The sequence below is a fragment of the Gopherus evgoodei genome, chromosome 16, assembly GCF_007399415.2.
Source record: "Gopherus evgoodei ecotype Sinaloan lineage chromosome 16, rGopEvg1_v1.p, whole genome shotgun sequence".
Classification (NCBI taxonomy): Eukaryota; Metazoa; Chordata; order Testudines; family Testudinidae; genus Gopherus; species Gopherus evgoodei.
In genome coordinates this window covers 5,228,393-5,249,794 of record NC_044337.1, presented here as the reverse complement: position 1 = coordinate 5,249,794, position 21,402 = coordinate 5,228,393, and the positions used below count along the sequence as shown (strand labels likewise).

The following is a 21,402-nucleotide window of genomic DNA, read 5'->3' as shown; positions in this document are numbered from 1 at the left end:
GCGTATCGGAGTCCAGGGGCTTGCGCTGTGGCAGGGGTGGCAGAGCAGGGCTCCGTCTTACTTGCAGTATCAACCTTTTACATTTTATCTCAAGCCAGAGGCAGCTCTGAGGGACTCATGTATCAGCCTTTCCAGCTGCTCAGAGCAAGGGGGAGGGGAGGAAAATGCAGTTCCTCCTTTCTCCTTCCTCCCTCCCTGAGCAGCTGGGATGGGGGGCAGGGAGGGAATCCTTCACCTCTTCCTCTCTGTGTAGCCCTTGTCCTTCCTCCTCTGTTTAAAGCTCCTCTCTCTAATTTTCAGGGCAGTTTTCTATGGAGTGGTCTTGGAGGACAGAGGTTGGAAGCCACAGGCTGTACCTGCCCCCAATCTAACCCTCGCAGTTGGTCTCACCTCAGTGCGTCCCGATGAGCTGCATGTCTTCAAGCCCTCGGTTCCTTGGCTCCGCGGAGCAGGGTCCCCGAGCTGGGTGACACCAGAGCAGCAGAGAGCTCAGTCATGAGGGAAGAGGAAACCACTACTCCCTGCAGTGCTCCGCTGAGGGCGTGAGATACAGTCCCCCTGCCCTTCCTGGAGCGCTAGGCAGGCAAAGAATGCAAATTGTGCATAAACAAAAATCTCCACTGATCAGTTCCTGGAAACGCACCTCCAGCCTGTGCTGTGCCAGGGAAAGGGGCCAGGTGGGGTATCTGGTCCTGCTCTACTCTCTGGTGCTTCTGCTGCTCTTTACTCTGCAGCATTTGAACACAACGAGCTCGCTGCTGCCTGCACCCCTGGCCACATCCTGCTGTCTGCAGGCAAACGGGCCAGGCTGCCGTGGGACTGCACGAAACTGCACTCGATTCAAAGTTTGGCCTCTCAAGACACAGTCTGCTCTAAATCTGAACACAGCAGCCAGCCGGGCTGTGCCAGGGCTGCCCGGCTCTCAGGAACAGCCCCAGCCTTGGTTTCCTCACCCCCTCCCCTCATGCTGAGCTGGGCTGCTCGCCTCACTGCGCGAACAGCCCCTTGCGCTGTGTTTGTCCTAGTCAGGAAGCTAGAGCTCTCACAGAACGTGGCTACCTGCCTGTTTGAAGGACTCAGCCCTAGGGGACTATTAACATCAGTTCTCCAAGAACATCGCTGGCTTCCTCTTTGATTGCAGGGGTTCGCTTTGGTAGAGAGCCCCATACCACCGGCAGGTGGTGTTCTGCATGCTTCCACAGGGGCATGGTGCAGCGTGGGGCTTTTGGGGAGTTTAGGTGTTCCTCAGTACCCTGAGTGTGGGGGCTGGGGACCTCACTGGCACATTCAGCAGTGCAGAGGCTCCCCACATACCACAGGTGCACAGCCGAACCAGAAGGAGGAAGTTAGGGTACTCTGCATGTCACACATTGGGAACCCCACTCCACACTGGGGGTAGGAGACCGAGGGAGAAAGGATCAGCTGAGCAGTGAGAAGGAACGCCCAGCAGCTGGGGCCCTGGGAAGGGCGAGGAAGGGGTGGGTGCACCCAGGGTTTTGCAGCTCCCGATGAGAGGTGTACCAGTCATGCACTGCAGCACCACACCCCACATGCCATGGGGCAGCGCATAAAGTAACGGCGGGAGAAGACGAGGAGAGTGAGGCTGCCCTGGCTCAAAGACAAAGGACAGGCCAACACTTTCCAAACAAAACTAGGAGACAAGGAAGGGCTCCCTTGGCCTCACTGAGGTGCAGATCCGCCAGCAGCACGGGCTCACCCCAGAACCCTGGGGAAGCTGAATGGGAACCTGGAAATGACGACACATTAGCCATGCCCTGCCAGGGTCACCACCATTCTGGGCATGCTGCCCACTGGGTCCTTCCCAAGGACCATGGGTGCCATTGGAGTCAGTCCGTTTCTGTCTCTTGCTGCCTCGATGGCTTCCTCAGTGCCTGAGTAAGGAGGGCAATGCAATGCCTCATAGACAGAAAGAAGCCTTTGGAGGTGATGCAGGAAGTCTACGAGACAGCCGACTTCCCCTCAGTGACAGGCTGGGACACGTTTCCCTGCAGTCCCCACGTGGACAGTGTGGCTTTCAGACACACAAACTCTCAGATCCAGGAGCCCTCCCAGGTGCCCCAGAGACAGGAAAGGTGCCCATGTGATCTGACTGTGTATTCGGCTCAAAGGAGAGGGGCAGAAGCTGTGCTCCAAATGGGGTGACCGTAGGGCATGGGAGTTCACAGCCTGATCTTCCTCATGGGAAATCAGCCTGCAACAGTCTCTATACAGCAGCCAAGAGGGCCCACAATGACCCACAGACTGTGGGGCTGAGCCCTGACCAGGAAGAGCTACTGGTCAGATATCTAGGAATGAATTAGAAATGGTGCCTCAGGTACTTGGCCTGAGGAGACAATTTATTGGACTGCCCCCAGCTGGCCAACCTAGAGACGTTCTCTACCTTTTGCTATGTAACTGTTCAAGACCCTGCCCATGGTATCTACAACCGTTCCTTTGCCAGGCCTAGGAAATGATTCCTGCACTTCAGCTGTGAGTTGGAGCACTTACCGGCACCCCACCGGGAACAGAGCCCACCAGGCTCTCAGCTGAAGTACATCCAGTTCTTGGCCCTGCATTGTGGTGCTCCCGGTTTTTAGAGGACTAGTTAACCTGATCTCAGTTCACAGTGGCAGCATACACACCATCAAACACTTCAGGTGGGGGGGCGGGGTGGGAGAGGGGAAATCCAGGTGTGATAATTGGCTGTGAATTACAGCTAATTGGTCAATTAACACCCCTGGCATTCCCCAAAGTCCAAAGCATTTGATCATGTAGATATGCCCTAAAACCAGGGTGACCAGATAGCAACTGTGAAAAAACAGGATAGGGGGTGGGGAGGTAACAGGCACCTATATAAGAAAAAGTCCCAAAAACCGGGACTGTCCCTATAAAAACGGGACATCTGGTCACCCTACCTAAAACACAGGAACTACTGAGAGTGTCTGGAGAATCTAAGCTTCTGTAGGTTGCAAAGGCAGGACTTTAGCTAAAGATGAACAAAAAAAGGACCCTCCATGTGTCTGTTTCTTTGTTTCAAAATCTGTTTTGTTTTTTTTTCCTTCTAGTATTTTGTTCCATTTGCTGCTTGTCACTATGTCACTGGTCCCAGGGTCCTGAAGGGAAGAAATGCAGGTCATCAGCCCACCCTCCAGGGCACTAACAGTTGGAACCCACCGGGTAGTGTAACTAGACCCTGGCCTAGGCTAAGGTGGAAGAATCATGTGGTTTCACCCTGAGACCAGTAAGGGCCAGAGGCTGAACACCAGAGACAAGAAGAGAGGCAGAGGTGCAGGTAGCGCATATGCTGTGATCAAGTCACCTCTTCACCTTCTTTCTGACAAGCTAAATAGACCTGAATCCTTTAGCCAGGCAGGTTTTCCAGACCTTGATTTTTCTTGGGGCTCTTCTCTAAACTCTTTCCAACTTATCAACATTCTTTCTGAAGTGTGGCCAACAGAACTGGACAGAGTCCCCAGTAAGAGCTACTGCTGCTCACTAATGCTTTGCTTGTACAGCTAAAGCATTCTGGTGTCTTTGACACCTCACTGCACTGCGAGCTCATACTGAGTTTGTTTGCAAGGTCTCCAACGACCTTTTGTGAGTCACTGCTTTCCAAACTACAACCCTGCCCCCTCCCACCCCACTATAATTGTGACCTACATTCGTGGTTCCTCTCTGTAAGATGGTGGATTCTCCATTCCTTGACATTTTTAAACCAAGATTGGCTGTATTTCTAAAAGATATGCTCTAGCTCAGAGTTTCTCAACCACCAGTCTGTGAACTGGCGCCAGTCTCTGAGATTCCCCTGACACAGGCAGCAAGCCGATCCCTGATATCAAAAAGATTAAAAACACTGCTCCAGCTCAATCAGAATGTATGGACTCAATGCAGGAATTGCTGGGCGAGCTTCTCTGGCTTGTGTTATGCAGGCAGAGAGACTAGACAAGTGTCCCTTTTGGTCTTAACATCTATTAATCTCTTCCAGTAATGGTCTCATCAATGCCTATAAAGAGGAAATACCACTTGTGACCCGAGGTGCCTAGGATAACCCACACTGAAAATGCCAAGGTCAGAGCAGGCTGCAAAAAGGAGAGCAGATTCTCCCAAAAACTGGTGGTTAACACCGTAGTTGGATTCACCAACCCAGTTCCAAACTGCTCCTGGTCCCCCACACTGCTTATCAAGAAGCTGAAAAAAAGAAACCACACAGCCCTCTTTATTGTAGTCCCAATCAACAAATACGTCCAGTAAAGTGAGATGTTATTTAAAACTCTACTCACTTTACAAAATGTTTTTCTCTTCCCCAAAGGGCCAGCCACATTACCAGACCAATATTAGTATGGATCTTAACAAAAATCCCATGCTGCCAGCCAATCCTTTAATATCTAAAAACTAAAGCTTTTCTTAGAAAATAAAAGAAAGAGAGGAGAGTTGTTAAATGGTCAAAGCAATCAGATACATACATATGACTTCAGAGTCCATATATCAGGTTCTTAGCAGCATTGGTGAGCTTGCTGGCTTGTAAAGTCCCTCTGGAACACATCCACAGCTTGGATATGTGTATCAATCCTTTGTTCAAAGCTTCAGTTTGTACAGAAGTTACTCCAAAAGGTGAGAGAAGCAGAACTGAAGAAAAATGGAGAAGATGCAGCTGCCTTTTTTATATCTTTTTTCATGTGGCTTGTATTTCCTTTGTCCCAAATACAAACTCAAAGCACATGGGCATGGAAATTTCTTGGAGTCCCCTGTCCACAGGCATGTCCTTACATGTCCTGCTGACGCATAGGCATAGCCCAGTGGCTTCTCTCAATGGGTTCATTGTACAGCTGATTGCCCTTGATGGGCCATTAAGCAGTCCAGATAGTGCTGATGCCAATCTGCCTGGGAGGCGTCACCCAGGAGCACAGCACAGGTTTGAGATACAGAGATATCATATAGATTTATAACTCACAATACAAAGACGAAACATACATATAAACCAGATTATCATACTTAGCAAATCATACCTTTTCCACTTCCATGGCATATCTTGTAAGATTCATTGCCGTTTTGTAATATCGATATCAATAATATTATAAATGGTCACACCCCCTAACCCGCTCCTACACAAAATTCACAAATTGTGATGAAACTAGATGTCCCAAATGCTATTCTGGCCTCTGGGGGACAACACATTGTGTATCACAACTTGACCCTGGTCACATTAGTGCTGGTCAAAAGCAATATGATTTTTAGAAACTCACTTAGTTCCTTCTCAGCTGGTTTGTGATAGGGACTCAGTCCTAACCATCTGGACCGAGCTCTATGCAGGAAGATGATTATAGAGTGGTTGAGGTAAATGCAAAGTTGTTTCCTTTTCCAGTACTTCTGCTTCCTTTTTCCAATAGCTTCGTTCAGAACTGAACAAATATCTGGGGCTTCTAATCATTTTACTCAGAGTTTTCCAGGCTGTTTTCTGCAGTGTCACTGTTTCTATCTTCCTGTCTAGGAGCCATAAGCAGTTCCAAAAAGCTGTGTGCGCTGTATGAGGTGGGGAAGTTGAAAATGCTTTTGTGGTTTTTATAAAAATGTCCATTATATCTATGGAGGCCACACTCGCTCCGCCTTTCTTCAGGGACTTCCTCATTCTCACACCCAAACTATACAACAGCGGCTCCAGTCTGCCTTGCCCCACTTCCACAGAGCAGCACGTAGCTAGTGCGCACACAAGGCTGAGAATCACAGCCGATGTTATAAACACAGGGTTTGGTTTATGTTGAGTCCCAGTGTCACAACGAGGCAGCCCTTCCTTTGTTTAAACCACAGCTTAAGCATGCTGTAAACAGAAGTGGCGAGAAATGGTAAAAGGAAGCGTAAGAAGGAAAAACAGACCTCAAACATGAACGCCGGATAAAATAATGGGGAGAGGAAGGGAGAATGAAACAAAAGGGAGAAAGAGTGAACCCTTGCCAAGGGGCCTGGAGAGAAGCTAGGGGCACTTTCTGATATTCATGGACCCCTCCATGTTCACAACCTTGCAGCAGAACTCCTCCCACTTCCCCATCCACAGGGGTCATCCTGGTCTGCAGACAAATTACAACAGGAAAAACAGGAGGGAAGCCGACTAAGGAGTTGGGAATTGATGCATTCATACTCTGCCGTGATCTGTGCAGGCCTATGCCCGAGCCCGGAATGGAGCGATGCAGAGTGGAGCTGCCTCGGAGAACACATAGTGGTGCAGGCTGAGGATAGACGAGTGATGGGGGCTACACAACAGCTGTTTGCAATACAGTCTTTGTTGGCTCAGCATCCACGTTGTTACCGGAGTAAAAGGAGAACGTACAGCATGCAATGTACAGGAGCCCTGCAGGCACAGACGAGTATTACTGGGGGTGTTCGTTGATACAGTGTCTGGATCTACCCATCTAGGGAAAGAGGGAGGAGGCCCTTTCCAATTGTCACCTAGCAGCTTACACATAAGGGTTGTTAGGGATAATGCTGGCTCTAGCCATGGGTGGTGGGTGAAAACCCCTCACCTGCCAGAGCCTTGAGCGCCCCCTTGAGGAGCCCCAGCCTGCCTGCCCTCCCCCACCCCGAGCCACTCACCCCACCCTGCACAGCCCCATGCTGCTGCCAGGCCTTCAGGTAGAGGGGGAGGGCAGGGCCTTGGGGCTCAACATGGGCAGGGCTACACCCTGGGTCAGGGGAGGCTTAGCCTGCCCTGCCCTATGATACCCGCTGCCCATGGTTCTAGCCCTTTCATCTTGGGGGGCACTGAAATCAGTCTGAAGAGGGTGTGTCAGAGCGAGAGACACAGGCAGTCACACAGGAGGCTCGGGAGGCTGGCCGGGCACTGTTCTGTTCCTGTGACAGGGAAGCCAGTCTAACTTAGCTTGCGGTGAAGTGGAGACAAAATGTGCATGGTGGGAGTTTGTTGTTCTAAAACCCTTTTTTCTCGGATGCTTTGTCCCAACTGCTAAATAAAACCACTTTGTTGGAAGGAGGCTGTTGGTCACTGGCCCGGGTTCCTGAAGGGAGGAAGCGCAGCTGCCCTCGACCCAGTCAGGCCTGCAGAGTGAGAAGCGGTTGGTATACACAGGGTAGCACACCAGGGGCTGGTCTAAGAGCTGAAGTATCCTGTGACTCCCCACCGAGATAAGGAACGGCAAGAGCCGAACACCTGAAGTGGGTGCACTCAGAGAGCAGAAAGGACCAGAAGGTCAACTTGCCCCAAAAGCACGACAGTTCCATGTGGAACCCTTCTGCCAGGTGGAATCGGCAGTAACAAGGGCCCAGTTCAATATCCAGGGGTTCCCTCTTAACATTATAAAACAGATACGGCTCGAGTCCCCGCATACACACCCCCCAGGCATCTCTAGGAGGCAGTACTCCCCCCATTGCAAACACGGAGTCCCTCTACAACCAAAGAAGACTTTTATCATGAGAAGAGACCACAGCACGGATTTGGAGAAACACTGCAACAATGAATTGAAATTATACAAACAGTAAGTAGCACAGCTGGCCCAGAGTATCTTGTGCAATGCCCTTGGCCTGTTTCCCACCTGGAGGTGTGAAAGTCCAATGGATGAATTTTCCTCTAACATGCCGCTCCCCTCTCCTTTTGCTGTACCACACTCACAGTTTAGTGTCCAAGGTCAGAATCCAGACCCGAAGGGCAGTTGAGTGACTCCTTCGCCTCTACTCTCCACTGTCACTGCGGTCTCTGCTCCTGCTTGCCATAGCTGCAATGCTGTGTTTGAGCGTCTACCACTTCACCTGGTGGGGAACCTCTCTGGTCCCACCTCATCTTTTTACTGAAACCCTGTCTCTGTACCATGTCAAAGGCTCAACCCCTACATCAGTGATTTCAGCTTTAGTGATCAATGAGGTTAAAGTTAGGGTGACTCCTCAATAAGGACATGCTAAGGACACGTCTGCTGCCTTTTATTCTTACAATAAGAACAACAACATCTATTACCCTGGCGTTCAATAACAAAGTAACTTTAACCCAAAACAGCCAAAATTGATCACTTACTGGAAAGCGGGTCTGTCTGCTGGTCAGAGTAGCTGTGACTATGCAAATAGTCTACTCCTGAGGTCTTTTCCCTTAGTTCATCACTAGATGTCAGGGGAGAGCTCCTTCAACCCCAGATTACACACATCCTGAACAAGGGACTCTTCTGCTGTCAAAGCAGCAGAGTCTTGCCCTGCAGACTCTGCCAGGTCTGTAAATCCTGAATGTCTCCTAGACATTACATTTTGTATGGATTTGCAGAGCACCAGTTAAACACAGTCAAAAATACAATCCCCTCCTTCCAAGGTTTTGACCTATTACTATAAAGCCCAGTAGATTTCAAACCCAGGCCTGTGGAGCTGTCAGGCAGACAACACCTCCAAGCTGCCAACCAGCAGCAGGTGCCAGTTTATGCTCCACTACATACGACCTACTGCACCACTGCGGGCATAGACCCCAACAAGTCCCACTGCAAGTGGTCTGAGAGGCAGTAGCCTCATGGCTCCTTGCCCTACATAAACCCAAGTGGTTCCAGGAAGCAGGGGTCAGCAACGTGTCCGTACATGGACACAAGGGTCCGTGGTAAAAATTTTGAGATCCGTGGTAATTTTTCAAGAAACGTTGAATGACTGAATGATATAAACACCGCCCCCCCCCAATGTCCGTCACTAAGTAATTTTGTCAAGTGTCCATTGCGCAACATGGTGCTGACCCCTGCCAGGAAGTGTCTAGGTAACAATATGGATTTTCTGTAGGTGCCTGACCATTCCTGCTCTTGAACTCCAGTCTTCAACCTCAGCTTGATTTGGACTTCGCCTTCTGACCTGGATCTTAAAACCCAACTCAGTCTCTGATCCTCGGGATCAGTCCCTGCCTGGAAGTTGATGACAAACTCTGCTCCACTTCCCTCAGCCTCAGGTTTGACTCTTCCCTTACCAGGATTCTGACAGTTTGCCTGGACCACCCTAGCCCACAGTGAAGATCTACCCTGTGGGAACATGGCGGCAATGGGCCACTTTTTACTCAGCATGCCCCAGATGACAGTGGAGATGCCAGAACAGGCTGACCACTCCCACTCTGCGAGCCCAAATATTACAGCTTCCAACAGAGAACCAAGCACTGCACAGGCAATGCTCCTAGCTCCATGATGAAAATGTGGCACTGTGGGCCCAAGTGGCATAGTATGCTGCAGATAACCCACTGCCACACAAGCAGGTGACCCAGCTACAGAACAAGAGCACTGCACTCGAGACATACATTGTGGTTACGCACCCAGACCTGGGGCCACCAGTCCCCCTCCCAGAACATTTTAATGGGGATCACCAAAAATTCAGAGACTTTCTTAACCAATGCTGACTGCAGTTTCTGCTCCATCTCCCTGGTCCTACCACACCAAAACAGGACTCATTAAAGATGAGAGATGCATTGGATTGGACGCTCTCCTGCTTGAATGAGGAAGCCTGATGCTAACTGACTAGAATGCCTTCCTCCAGGCATTTTGTGCTCGATGATCTCCACAGGGCCCACTCAGTTGCAGTGGCCCTGTACAAACTCTGTCAGGGGCAGGGACCAGACCTCATCCATGAAGCACTGTGACAGGGTGGGGTACCCCATCCAATGTGGGGTGAGTGCACCCCGTGAATAAGTCCACCAGAAGGTCCTTGGCCTCAAGACTGTAAGGTCTAATGGTCAGAGCCAATGGAGTTGTCTCTCTTCCCAGGGCTATAAGGCCTAGTGGTCAGAACCAATATGGCTACCCCCTCTCTCAGGGATTAGCAGCCCAGCAGCCAGTAGGGGAAGTGGGCCACCACCTAGGAGTGGGTGATGGCCAGTGTAGGGGGAGCCAGGCCCACCCTGCTCCACCAGGTCCCAGCCCAGGGCCTTATCACTGCTGAGCCAGCGGGGCTCCAAATGAAACATTCCGGCTTCCCGCAGGACTATAACTAGTCCCCACAAGCCACTTCGTACCATGTCTCTTGGAGCTGCCATTGAGCCGTCATTGGGATCTCCAGGGTTCTCTGCGTGTGCGGTTCCCAGTGACTCTCGTCCCTCTCGGGAATACACATGTACTTGGGCATCTGTCGGCATCTCGGCACCTCCGGCTTCCGCAGTCAGGGGTTCCCACTGTTCACAGGCTTGAGCCAGCAAGGAGCATCCTTCCTCCTCGGTGGTCAGCCCAGACTGAGCTGCTCTCTCATACTATTGCTGCACCTGGAACATGCCCAGCAGAGACGGGGGAGCATGGCTTCCTCAGGCCACAGTGAGGACTTAACCCTTCCTCACCCAGTGCGGGGTGCGTGCACCCTGTCACAAGCACATAAAGGCCAGTTATTCATGGCAGTAGCCTGGAATCAACAAGGGCATGAAGAATGAAGACCCTTCAGGCAAACATTACAGAACTTACAAACCACACAATGCAAAGAGCTTCTGATAACAACACCTGTACTAGACAGACCCTGGAAGAGGCTAGCAGCGGATTTATGTGAATTCTGAGGACCTCATTGCCTAATTGTAGTGAATTATGTTTCTAGATATATTGAAATAATATATTTGAAAGACAGAACATGTTGCAGTGTTATTGAGAAATGAAACAGGTGAATGGGTTCTTTAAGTATCCCAGAACCACTACTGACGGACAACAGACTACAACTCACTACAACTGAATTTAAGTCATTCCAAACAACATGTGATGTTGAGTGTATCACTAGCAGCCTCCACTGTCCACAAGGAAAGGGAGATTCTGAGCAGGCTGTACAGACAGCTAAGAAAATATTGAAGCAGGAAGATCCATTCCTTGGTCTTTTGAACTACCAGTCAACACTGTTAGTAGCTACCAGCTACAGCCCAGCTCAGCTCCTGATGGGAAGGCAACTCAGGACAACGGTTTCAAGAATAGAAAAGAACCAAGCCCCAAAGTGCCCAGACCACAGAAGAGTAGCCAAATCCAGTCAAAAGAAGCTCAGGAACACTTTCAAAACCAACTCCTTTCAAAGAATTGCCAGATCTGAATCTAACTGAGCACATTTGCATCAAACTGGATGGAGGAAAAAGGATGGAGAACCCCAGCTGTTGTAAAGAAAGACAATCCATGGCCCGATCATAGAACTGGAAGGGATCTCAAGAGGTCATCTAGTCCAGTCCCCTGCACTCATGGCAGGACTAAGTATTATTTAGACCATCACTAAGAGGTTAGGAGCCAACCACAACAGAACTGCTGGGGCTCTTAGAAAAGAGCAGCTGCATTGGCCAGGAATCAAACTCAGGAGACCTGCATGAGACTTCTACCATTGAACCACCAATGCCCTGCTCATCACATGCTAGTGAGACTGATAGTGGGACATGCAACACAAATCTTTCCTATCTTCAGTTTGTTCCAGAAATCAACTGAGCAAACTCTAAAAATTGCACGTGCAGAACCAGGGGAAGACGATCCACCTATTCTAAACCTGCCAGGAGAGCTGATGCAAATAAAAGACAACCTAGCCACCAAAGTGTTACCCATTCTAGCCGTGTAGTTAAAAAACAGTATGACTTAGGGAGAAGTAACATATGGACACATGGAAATTTTGAGTTAGTTTAAAAAAAATAGTTGTATAATTTTTAAAACTGTCAAACTGGGCTGGGGGTGAAGGGAAGAGAAGATGTGAAGCTGCATTGTAATGTGTCATCACTAGGGGGTGCTGTGTGAAGAACACTGTACTGCACTTGTCTTTACCTAGTGTTGGACACAGGCTACGTTCCCTCCCTCTGGCCCCCCTTTTTTAACAATGAAGCTGTTGCGAGTGCCCATTTCACCTCCGTCTGTGTGTCAGTAACCTGGCACTGGTGATAGCACTTCCCCTCTCCTCTGGATGCTGCTTCCCTGGCACTCACAGCTGGGGTGTGTGGCCCTCCCCACCCCTGGCAGCCCCACTCTGCTCTCCCACCAGCTGGCAGACACCAGGCCTTGGCTCACAGTTCTGCTTCCCCTCTCCATGGCAGCCCCTAGCAGCCTGTCTCCCTGCAGCAGCCTCCTGCCCTGGGGCATCGCTGCCAGCCCCACCTGTCTGGGGTAGCAGGAAGGATATTGCTCCCCTGGGCTTTCCCATTCTTCTCCGCAGGATCCCTGTGCTAACTCCCTCCAGCAGCACGAAGGGGGGACCTAGGGCCACACCTGGCCAGCTCCCCGCACCTTGGCCGCATGGCGCTCTCCTGCTGCACAGGCTGCTGGGTGCCTGCTTGCTATGCAAAGGCAATAGCATCCCCTAGTGGTCAACAGCGGGATGCTCTGCCGGGTGCTGGCTGATTCCAGATGCCCCTCGTGTTCCCCAGCAAAAGGAAGCCCAACATTTTAATAATCTCTCCTCAGCGTGGAAAAACTAAACTGCCACCGTTTCCCTGCCGACCAGTTCAGCAAAAGCATCAGTTGCAGTATTGCCAACGCCAAGCATTCAAACACTTGAGTCAGGACCCAGACAGGGCTGCACAGAGGTTTTCAGGCGCCTGGGGCAAAATCTGAAACTGAGGACCCCCCACCCGTCCAAAAGACTCACCCCTGAGGGGAGGCCCAGGAGATCAAGCCTCCCCCACACTCCCTCTGCAGTGGCAGCCTCTGTCATGGGGGACAGGGAGGTGCTGGGTCCTACTCTCGGCATTGGGACCTAGTGTTTGGGGTTGAAGCGCCTTTCAGGTTTGACCCAGCTGCCCCTCCATCATGAGGGAGAGGCCATCAGGCCAAACCTGAGTGGTGTGCAAGCCAGGTCACAGTAGCACTCGGTTTTGGGGCCCTCTCAAACGGGAGGCCTGGGGTAAACTGCCCCTTTTGCTCCCCTTTGGGTGGCTCTGCCTCCAAATATCACGCTGGGTTCTTTTCCTTTGCCTTCTGGGGCTTGAGCAGCACTTTCCCTGGTTCTCCACATCCATTAAAGCAAGAAGAGAGAGAGTGCGAGAGAGAGACTCAGCTGCTCAGCTCCAAAGCTGGGGCTCTCAGAGAAACATGAACTGTCGGACGTTGAAGCTAGATGAATTCAGATGAGAAATAAGACACTGGGAGGGGAATTAACCATTGAAAAAACTGGCCAGGTTCTACGCTAGTTCAAACAGGATGTATTGGGGAGGTTCTAGGGCCTGTGTCACACAGGGGGTCAGACTAGATGATCACCATGGTCCCTTCTGGCCTGGGGAGCTCTGGCCGCTGGCAGCTCCATCAGTGTGCTCCAGCCAGGCAAGCACTGTGCCACGTTTCCTTCACAGCCTTGGGGGCTAGAGCTGCAGGTCCATACGAGTAGCTGCATAACAATGGCACCCAGCCCAGCTAGGGAGGGTGGGGTGGTGAGGGTCAAAGGTGGCTGCACATCACTTCTGCAGCCTCCAAAGTCCCAGGTCAGATGAAGCCTGGGACTTTGGAGGCTGCAGAAGTGATGTGGTTGGTCAGCAGGCCTGGCAGCTCCTCCGGATAGCGGGCACAGGGCAGGTCCGGCAACTCCTCTGGATAGTGGGCGAAGGGCAGGCCCGGCCAATCTGGGCGGCCACCTTGGGCTGCAGGGGTTTCCCAGTCACGGGCTCCGCTAGGGACGTCTGCTCTCTCCGGCAGCTGGGCTCCTACTGAGCTCTGAGGGTCAGCCTTTATAGTTCCGGGTCGCTGCCTGACCGTCTGAGGGGCGGGCTCAGAGCTCCCTAGCTCCACCCACTCTGGCTCCAGATGGGCTGTTCCTCCTCCGGGGCGGTGGGGAGCCACATCGCCTCACTACAGATAAAAATGCACAAAAGAAAAAGAATCAAAATGAGAAGAGCACTGAAACGGATTGTTTATGCAAAACAAAATCAAAACCTATCAAAGCTCTTTTTGGAGACAGTGAATATTGATTAAAGTCCCTTATTCAGTTCAACAGGCCGTCCTGGTGAGGAAGAATGAGTGAATTCTGCTGTCCAGTTCTGAAGCAGGAATGATAATCACTTCCCTGCTCTAGACAAACAGACAGACCCAAAATGGAGAGAGGAGTAAGATAGTAAAGGTGGGGGAAATACAGGTTTTGTGGTTGTTCTCAGGCTACTCTGAGCCTGGTCAGTCACGGACAGATACGGCCGGCAGGTCAGCCTTGAAAGCTGTTGCTCTGGACCTAAGCTCACTTCCCCAGGCAGGGACATCATCTGGTTGGTCTGGACAGGTCCCTCTCCTTCACCGGTCCTTTTCAGGCTGAGCAGAGCCAGATGGGCCGTCTCACCTCTCCATGCTGGTGCCGCGTAGGACAATTGAGAGCAGGATCAGGTGAAAAGCAAAGAGAGAGAGGATAAGAGGAAGATTTGGAACACATGAGGGAGGGAAAGACAGAGCAGGATCAAACATGTATCAGGTGGGGTCCTTGCTGGTGCAGTGATGATGGTGAAGGGGAATTAAGGGCTGGTATCCAGAGGTCTGTAGTGAGGCAGCCTGGCTTCCAGCCACCCCGGAGAGGGATGAGCCCCTCCAGATGCCAAAAGGGGCGGAGCCACTGGAGCCTGTGCCCACACCCCAGAGGTCAAGGCGCAGGACAGGAAGTATAAAAGCCCAACCCCAGGGCTCAGAAGCTGCCTGGCCGCCAGAGAGGCCGGACGCGGATGCCTTAGCTCTCACTGGGGAGACTCCTGCCACCTGTGACCGCCCCGAGGACTGGCTAGACCAGTCAAGGCTGGATGCCGACCAGATACGGAGAAGCTGTTAAGCCTACTGGTGCGAAGGGACCCAAAGGAGCTGTCGAGCCTACCACTCGCCAAGGAGCCCATAGTGCTCGATGCCGCGGAGGACGCTGACCAGACGCGGGTACTGCTAGAGGGGCAGGTCAGAAGTAGCCCAGGGGCAGCCGACCCTAGTCTGGCTGCAGCACACCCAGAGCCCATGTCGGTGTGTTGAGGCCAGGATCCCCACTGACACAGCAGTGGGTTGCCTGCCGCTGTCAGGGCCCTGGGCTGGAATGAGTGGAGTGGGTGGGCCTGCGTCCCCCCTTCCACCCAATGTGCGGGTGGCAGCCTCCCCCTCTCCCTGGTCCTTCGGAGCTAGGACCTGGGCCTTCTAAACCTGTCTGTTTGCTCAGCCCTTGCCTGAGGGTCTGAGCCCTTGACTGTTTGCTGCCCCACCAGGCTAACTCCCCGACGCACTGGACCTAAGTAGTGAGGCAGCCTGGCTCCCAGCCGCTCTGGAGAGGGGCGACCCCTCCTCCAACCCGTCTACATGGTTACAATCCTTCCTCCATACGCAGTAAAAGTCTTTCTCCCCCCTCCAAATCTCTTTAAGGGCCCCCAAAAGGCAATGAGTGAAATAATCCATCCTCTCATTATATTGTCCACTTCATTTCTGACACTCCAGTTTTGGTTCATTGGTTTTTGATCCTCTGCTCCTCTTGTTTACCAGTCCTAATCTGAGCGCAGTCCTTTAGGGGTATCAATAGACCCTTCTGTCCCCTTAGCCCATCTTTTCTTACACAGTTTTCTACAACAGATCATTGCAACAATTCCTGAACCTTTGCCCACTTTTCACCTGTTAGGCTAACAATTAAAGCAGGCCTGCTTGGCCTCTGTTATTACAGCTCCTTTCCGCCATAGGATTGGCTGCAGCTGGCATGGGGGAAGATGTCAGGCTAGAGCAAAGAAAAGCAGCTGGCTGGATCAGACATTTTCCTGCTGAGCTCCAGAGCCCAGAGCCTGGCTGAGGGCTGAGGAAGGAGCCAGGTGGGAGACAGCACAGCCCAGGTGAGCCAGATGGCACATTAGCTGCTGCCTCAAAGTGCAGAGCTCAAGCAGTGCGATTTTAGGCAGGCGAAGTAGGTGAGAGTCAGGGACCGAAGCTGGGAGTTGATTCCCAGGGGCTGCGGCCTGCATAGAGACTGAAGTCAAGCTATGCAGTAACACGGACAAGAGGCAGCAGGTCGGGCCCTGCCTCCTGGCTACGAGTCTCCCTTCACCTTGGTGTGAACATGGAGAGCTACAGGTAGGATGAATTTCCCACAGCTCTGGGGGCAAATCCTGCCAGGCCTTATCCAGGTTTGATTCAGGCTGCCCTACAACTGGACAAAGAACTGGTTTCGCGGTTCACTGGCAGTTCCAAAAAATTGGAAAGAAAAAAAAAGATTAAAATTGGTTAGAGTCAAACAGAAACCAGAAATTCTGAAAATGGTCAGTGATCAAGCCAACAGTTTCCTTTCGGCTCAAACCAAACACTTAATTCAACCCCAAAACTCAGGGCTTGGTTTAATTTCCACCAGGCATTTTTTAAAGCAAAAGGAATGAAGCTTCACCAAATGGCTGGAGCAGGAAGTGCCTCTTTTATCATCTTGAACCAGTTACCTGGGCACTCTGAGCTAGGGCAAAGGTCTGTTTCCCCAGGGCTGCCCAGAGGATTCAGGGGGCCTGGGGCAGGATCGGGTCTTCGGCGGCAATTCAGCGGTGAGTCCCTCTCGGAGGGAAAGACCCATCACCAAATTGCCGCTGAAGAATGAAGCGGCAGCGGTAGAGCAGCCTAAGTGCCGCTGATCGTGGCTTCTTTTTTTCCCCACCACTTGTGGTGCTTGTACTCACCGGGTGGCGCTCCGAGGCATTGGCAGCACTTCAGTGGCGAGTCTTCCACTGCACTGAAGGACCCACCGCCGAAGACCCAGAGCGAGTGCTGCTGAAAACCCAGAGCGGCTCGCGGGGCCCCTGCAAATTGCCCCACTTGCCCCCCCGGGCGGCCCTAGGTTTCCCCCTCTGCTGGCTGTGGCGAAGGGATTTGAAGTTGGGGGTTGCAGGAGAGGGCCCGACCACGGGCTCAGGCTGCTCTGGGGCAGCGCTCTCTAGATCTCTCCTGCTTAAGCTCTTTCACTTCTTTATACCAAGTACCTACACTTGCACTTGGGCCCCTACCTCTCAGGGGAGGAATGTTTCGGTTCAGCCCATATCTCCCAGAAAGGCCTGCTTGCCTCCGCCCTTACCTGCCTGCCACAGCGGCTCCCCAGCCACAAGCTGTGTTGTGGGGGGGGGGAATCAATCCATAGCAAACAAGCAGGAAGCAGGCCAGGGAGCATCAGCTTTTCAGACAGCCCCTGGTAAATAGCCCGGCCTGCTCCCCCCACAGCCACTGCACAAATTACCGGCCGGTAGCGGGGAAAATGTCAAGTGTCTTTATATAACACGCGTTCTGGCAGTGAGGTCACCGAGAGGCAATATTGACACTGGAGACTTGTTTTGAACAGCAGCAGCTGGGGAGGCAAAGGTCCTTCTTCGGGCTGGAATGGGTCACTGGCGGTAGCTGCCTCGCAGGCTGGGACCCCAGTCCTGCTGCAGAACTCTGGGAGCAGCCCCCAGGCCCAATGGGCCAGGTCCCAGCCTGTGCTGGCTCAGAGAAAGAGAAGGGCAGTTTGCCCCTTCCATGGCCAGGGGCTGCAGATGCTGGTGCAAGCCCGGGGACCCCCGAGGGCTGCCCTGAATTGTACCCTGTTGCAGTTGCCACGATGGGCCACTCACTGCAGGGGCACAGAATGGCCTCCTCTGCCATGCCGTGCCCCCTGTGGAGCAGAGCTGGCTCTGCACTGGGCATGGAGCCACTTGGGCTGGGCCAAGGTTACACCTGCCTCACTGCCCTAAAGGGCAGGAGAACAGCAAACCCGCCCAGCGAATCCAGCATACACAGGGCTCATTCCCCTTCAGTCCTGCCTTGCACTCCCCCGCTGCTGGGCCAAACCTGCTTCAAGCCTTGCAGGGCAAACACCCCCCAGTAACTCCTGATTCCCTGAGAATCACCCAGCAGGGCCCAGGCAGCCAGAGATCGTCCTAGAGTAACAAGCGCTAGATGCAGAGGGCCAGCGGCAGCCCGTCTAGGAGTCATGACTCTCATCTCCCCTTCTAGGTGTGGACCCACGGCAGCAGTGTGGTGGGGAGGGGAACGTGGCTGCAGTGCGACACAGGGGCACAGAGGCTGCTGGAGTTTGGAGGTGGCTGCTTGGCACAATTATATCCCGTGTGTTTGTCCCACTCTCCACTGGCGCTGCAGGCTCAGGCTGTGAGATGCATTATGATGTTTGAAAGCCTGAGCGAGAGCCTCCACGGCACCTCTGCTCTGGCCAGTCATGATCTGTGTTTGAGGAAAACTGGAGCTGGGTTAAACCCATTACATACCTGCTCCGTTACACGTTTCCATTCCACTCTATGGGTCTGTGCACCAGGGCACCAAAGCCAGAGAACTTTTTCCCAGAGCAGCACCTGTGCCCTCCACATGCTGGTGCTGCAGGCTGACAGCAGAAAGGGGCAGAGTTGCTCCGAGATCCTCAGTTCCTTCACACTGGAAGCCAGCATTGCCATTACCCCAATGGAGAGGGGAAGGTGGGTGGGCTGCAGAGTGGACATGTGCAAAACATCTCAAAGAACAACAGTTACTGAACAGGTGTAAATGTCACTGATGACGACATGACCCAAGAAAGCTGCTGATGCTGCCTGAGCCCTTGTAGAGTGTGCTAAGACTCACGGAGGTAGAGGGACATTAACAATGTCATAACAGGGATGAATGCAGAAGGAAATCCAATAAGAAATCCTCGGAATGGTACCAGGTTTCCCTTTCATCCTTTCTGCAAAGGAATTGGAGAACTGAGGAGATCATCAAAACTTCTCAGTTCTGTCCCAGGACAAATCTCTGCTCTACGAACATGAGGTATGGAGTTTTTCTTCATCTTTGTGAGAATGAGGTTTCAGAAGGAAGGTGGGCAAGTAAATAGTCTGATTCATATAAAAATCTTAAACCATGTTAGTGAGGAATTTGGGGTGTGACTGCAAGAACACTGTTTCCTTGAAAAAACCTATATAAGGAGGATCAGCTATCAACCCTCCTAGCCAAAGTAATAGCTATTAACAGAGCTCAGACAATGGGCAAGCAACACAGAGGCCTCATCAATCATGAGAGGACTATGTCTAGGCCGTAGGATGGAGCTGGATTTTCAATAGGTGGGGAAAGCCTGTCCAAACCTTTTAAGAACTTGGTCACCATAGGGTTGGAGAACACAGACCTTCTGGCGAGGGGCAGATGGAACACAGAGAGCAGCCAGGTGAACCCCTATTGAACAGATTGAAAGGCCTCTCTCTTTCAGGTAAAGAAGATAATTCAGAGTAAACTGAATGGGATCCTGTGAAGGAGAGATATCTGTCCACTGGGACCAAAGAGAGAACCTCTTCCACTATGTGCTATTCAGAAGGATATTCTGAACTGCAGCAGATTTCAGCATGTCCTGGTTCTGAGCCAAAGACTCAATAGAAACAAAAGAAAAATAAGATGAACGAAAACATATAACAGGTGACACTAACTGACTCAAAACTTTTTAAAACTGTTTACACAAAAAAAGCCTTTAGAAATCGTTTTCTAAGCAAGGTACAAAAGGAAAACATGAGAACCTCACATTCACTCCAGTTACTGACCACAGGCAGCATGAAAGAACTGGGAGATTAGGGCACTCCGCCCCTTTATACTCTTGGCTGGCAGCATGAGTGTGAGGAGGGCACATGCACAGCCCCCCCTAAGGGATACTGCTATGGGAAACAGCTCTCCAGCTTCGGTGCACTGGCACACAGACACCTGGAGCAGAACGGACCTGAAGAATAGCCGGGTTAAGCTGAGCCCAGCAAAGAGGGAAAGGATGCTGATTGGAAAAGGAGACGCTCTGCTATATTGGTAAATAGAACTCAAGGGGCAGGCTGGTTGGAATGAGAGATCCTCACTTTTAATTAACAGACAAGCAAGCAGCCAGCTCAGTCCAAGTCTGCTCAGACTTCAGGAGACACCAAATTCAGACTTGGAGTGCTCAGAGCTTAACTCAGCAATCAACAGCCAGCCTCCCACTTACCACTGAACCATTGTATTTACATAATCTTTCCCATGCTAGTCACATGATACCCATCCTTCCTGCAGAGTGGAGATTAAAAAGGTATTTAGCTATCATTTTTCCAGCTCTTAGTGTGCAATTTACCCCACACAAAGCGGAGGCACCATTTAAGTCCCACGTAAGCACATAGGAGTGAAACTGACCCTTAAAACAGTTGGCCAAAGATTATGATGGAATATTTTTCCATTAGAAAATGCAATTCCATTGAAATCTAAATGTTTCACTGGAACATGTCTCTTTTGACAAAATTTTGGACAAAAAAAAGTCATTTTGACTTTCTTGCTTTGTTTTGACAGTGTCAAAATGTTTCACCGTGGCTTTATCATTTTGATTCAACTTTTCTATCAAAATAGTATTAATAATGACTATAAGCATGCATAATTATATTTAATATTTATATCAATGTTTTGACACTATCAAAATGAAATAATTTGATGGTCCCAATTTGAAATTTTTCAGACTTTTTGTTGCATGGGAAATTTCAGCTTTTTGAAACATAAGCCTGTGTACCAGAGACCTCTTCCTACTACAAACAGACTTAAGGCCTGTGAGCTATTGCCCTGAAACTTGAGCGAAAGCCTCTGACCATTTCATCAAGTCATGCCAAGAAGAACATTAGCTCCCCGAACCTCAGGCCTGGACATTTTTTGGCTTTTACTCACAAACTCCAGCCAGTCCTAGATTTGGTTCTGTCTGGTCTGCTGACACCTGATACTGGGAAAAAGGGGAAACTCCATCCAGCAATGGTCCTGTGCCTCCAACCATGCAACCTTTCCAATCTGACCCCGGAGCAGGGCTGGTGCAACCATTTAGGCAAACTAGGCTGGCGCCTAGGGCGCCTAGTGGTTGGGGGCGCCTAAAAGCCTGCTCAGGCGAGGAGGTGGAATGCAGGTGAGCTGGAGTGGGGCGGAGGGGGCGCAGAGAGGGCCGCCCGCAGTAACGGGGGGGGAGGCGCACAGGGGAACCGCTCCCTACCCCAAATCACCTCCACTCTGCCTCCTCCACTGAGCACACAGCCCCCGCTATAAGTCTCCTCCAATCGGCACGACACGCCTAGGAGGGGAAGAGAATTAGACCGGCACCGAGGTGGAGGATGTGCTGAGGCGAGGAGGCAGAGCCGAGGTAAGCTGGGGCGGGCTCCCCAGGCAGGGTTAGCTTCTGGGGGGGGGGAGTCTCCCCAGGCGGGGTTAGCTTCTGTGGGGGGGGAGTCTCCCCAGGTGGGGTTAGCTGCCACGGGGGGGGGGCTCCCTGGGCAGGATTAGCTGCCACAGAGGGGGGGGCTTCCCAGGCAGGGTTAGCTTCCGTGGGGTGGGAAGGTCTCCTCGGGGGGGGGTTAGCTTCCGCAGGGGGAGAGGAGGTCTCCCTGGGCGGGGTTAGCAGCCACGGGGGGGGGGTCTCCCCGGGTGGGGTTGGCTGCAGAGGGGGGGTTAGCTGCAGAGGATGGACTCCCCGGGCGGGTTTAGCTGCTGTGGAGGAGTGCTCCCCAGGCGGGAGGGGGGTGGCAGGCTCCCCAGGTGGGGGGCTGGGTTAGCTGCCGTGCGGGGGGTGGGGTTA

The 21,402-nt window shown here is 51.9% G+C and overlaps 1 protein-coding gene across 5 annotated transcripts in view; it reads right to left on the bottom strand.

Moving 5' to 3' along the window:
• Positions 1–4,497, bottom strand: part of TOR4A (torsin family 4 member A) — a 41,474-nt gene extending 36,977 nt beyond the window's left edge. Inside the window, exons 1-2 of one of the 5 annotated variants that reach the window (XM_030535838.1) lie at positions 4,464–4,485; positions 391–575 (exon numbers count right to left, since the gene is read on the bottom strand). The gene's annotated coding sequence lies outside the window, so the exon portion shown is untranslated. Of the gene's footprint in view, positions 1–390; positions 1,569–4,463 lie in introns of those variants that run through there. The other 4 variants (XR_003996814.1, XR_003996813.1, XM_030535840.1 and 1 more) reach the window with 4 other exon arrangements.
• Positions 4,498–21,402: the final 16,905 nt, after the last annotated feature.